This window comes from Artemia sp. Qi Xiang Cuo, chromosome 3 (genome assembly GCF_049724085.1).
Source record: "Artemia sp. Qi Xiang Cuo chromosome 3, ASM4972408v1, whole genome shotgun sequence".
Classification (NCBI taxonomy): Eukaryota; Metazoa; Arthropoda; class Branchiopoda; order Anostraca; family Artemiidae; genus Artemia; species Artemia sp. Qi Xiang Cuo.
In genome coordinates this window covers 74,957,440-74,960,236 of record NC_142796.1, presented here as the reverse complement: position 1 = coordinate 74,960,236, position 2,797 = coordinate 74,957,440, and positions in this window count along the sequence as shown.

Here is a 2,797-nt window from a genome sequence, read left to right as displayed (position 1 = left end):
AGTAAAGGCCATTTTAAATTTAAGCTCAGCAGATACAAATACCTTTTAAAATTAAAACTCAAACGACCAGAAATTACTATTAAAGAATAAATGAAACCCAAAACAGACAGAAATTAAATAAACAATCATAGCAAAAACATACAACAAGTATTAATATAAATGAATAAATAGATCTTAAAGCGAGTAATGCTTAGATTGAATATGATTATCAAGCTTAAAACGAAAAAAATTATTTTCCTATTGAAGTATAAATGAAACTTAAAACAAACAGAAATTAAATTAACAACAATGTAAACAAACATACAATAGATATTAATGTAAATGAATAATTAAATCTTAAAACAAATGAAAATTAAATTGAATATGCAAATAAGCTTTAAACGAGCAAAAATCACCACAAACAAGAGTTTGGGTTTGACCCCCTTCTTTCACTGTAAAATTCTAGAACCTACTGTGTCATTGGCGCTTTCATTTATTCTTTAATAGTAATTTCTGGTCGTTTGCTGGTTTTGTTTGCTTTTGATTGCAAAAAATTTCAAGTTTTCAAAAATTTCTTATTCAAAAATCAAAATTAAAAAAAAAAAAATAAAATATTAATCAAAGTATCAAAACTTATATCAAAGTAACAATATCAAATTGAAAAAATGGGTTTGTGTCAACCTTGGAGTTTTTATAATCTGATTTTTGAACTATTTTTAACAAATTTGCTATCACAAAGTTTTTATTGGATGGGTTTGGGGAAAAAGGGCATGGGGGGACTAGATTAAGCTTCAGTCTCTTTTGACTCTTTAAAAGTGAACTAGAACTTTCTATTTTCAATCAAATGAGCCCTCTCTGAAGTTTATACAAGTATCCCTTCTATAAGAACCATATATATACCCAGAGTATAACTTACAAAGCCTATCCCTGGGGGATTGTGTTGACCCTGGAGTTTTAATATCTGATGGTTGAACTATTTTGAACAAAATGGTCACCTGAAATTTTTATTGGATGGGTTTATCCATCCAATACACCCAAAGGTGTGGAGGGTGGGAGGGATTAGTTGCCCTCTGTTCTTTTTTCACTCTGAGAAAATGAACTACAACTTTTAATTTCCATTCAAATGAACCCTCTCTTAAGTTTATACAAGCGTGCCTTCCATAAGAACCATATATTCCCCCAGAGCAATACTTACAACGCCTCCCCCAGCCCTGAGGGGGGGGGATTGTGTTAACATGGGAGTTTTTCTTATTTGATCTTTGAACAATTTTTAACGAAATGGACAGAAGTAAAGGAGTTTTTGCTATATGATCTTTGAAATATTTTTAACAAAATGAATTCCTAAAATTTTGTATCAGATGTTTTTGGGGAAAAGGGGCTTGGGGGGGGGGCAGTAGCCCTCTGATCAATTTTTACTATTAAAAAGGACACTAGAACTCTCAATTTCCAATTGAATGAGCCCCCTTTGAAGTTTATACAATGACCCCTTCTATATGAAGTGCCTCTGGGAAAAAATAAATGGAGTGTAGGGGGAGGCTAGCTGCCCTCACATCACTTTTGACTCTTAAAAAGTGAATTAAAACTTTCAATTTCCAATCAAATGAGCCCTCTATGAATTTTATACAAGCATCCCTTCCATAACAACCATATATGCCCCCAAGGCATAACTTACAACGCCTATCCCTGGGGGGCTGTGTTGACACCAGAGTTTTTTTGTTATCAGAACTTTGAACTATTTTTAACAAAATGTTTATCTCAAAATTTTTATCTGATGCATTTTGGGCGTGAAGGAGGGGGTGCTAGTTGCCCTCCGATCTCTGTTGACTCTCAAAAAGTGAACAAGAACTTTCAATTTCCAATCAAATGAGCCCTCTCCAAAGTTTATACGAGCATCCCTTCCATAAGAACTATATATGCCCCTACAGCATTACTCATAATGCCTGCCTCGGGGCCCTGGCAGGTTCTGTTGATACAGGAATTTTTCTTATCTGACCTTTGAACTATTTTTAATGAAATGACTATTATAAAAATTTTATTGGATGGGCTTGGGGAAAAAAGGGTGTGTGGGGGGGGGGGGCTGTTATCTGACTTTTGAGAACTTTTTAACTTAATGTCTATCTCAAAATTTTTATTGGATGCATTTGGGGAAAAAGGGGCGTGGGGGGGGGCTAGTTGCCCTCCAATCTCTTTTGACTTTAAAAAACATAACTAGAACCTTCAAATTCCAATCAAATGAGCCATCTCTGGATTTTTTACAAGCATCTCTTCAATAAGGACCATATGTTCCCCCAGGGCATAACTTTCAACACCTGCCCTTGGGCCCTGGGGGGCTGTGTTGACCCCTGAGTTTTCATAATATGGTCATTGAACTATTTAAAAAAAAGTTATCTCAAAGTTCTTATCAGATGGGTTTGAGGAAAAAAGGGCATGGATCGGGGGGGGGGCCTAGGTGCCCTCCAATCTCTTTTGACTCTTAAAAAGTCAACTAGAACTTTTAATTTCCAATCAAATGACCCTTCTTTGAAGGTAATATGAGCATCCCTTCCATAAGACCCATATATGCCCCCAGGGCATAACTTACAATGCCTGCCCCCAGGCCCTGGTGGGTTGTGTTGACATTGAAATTTTTGTTATATGATCTTTGAACTATTTTTAACAAATAGCTATCTTAAATTTTTTATTTGATGCATTTGGGAAAAAAGGGTTTGGGGGGGGGAGCTGGTTACCCTCCAATATCTTTTGACGCTTTAAAGGTAAACTAGAACTTTCGATTTCCAATCAAATGAGCCCTCTCTGAAGTTTATATGAGCATTCCTAC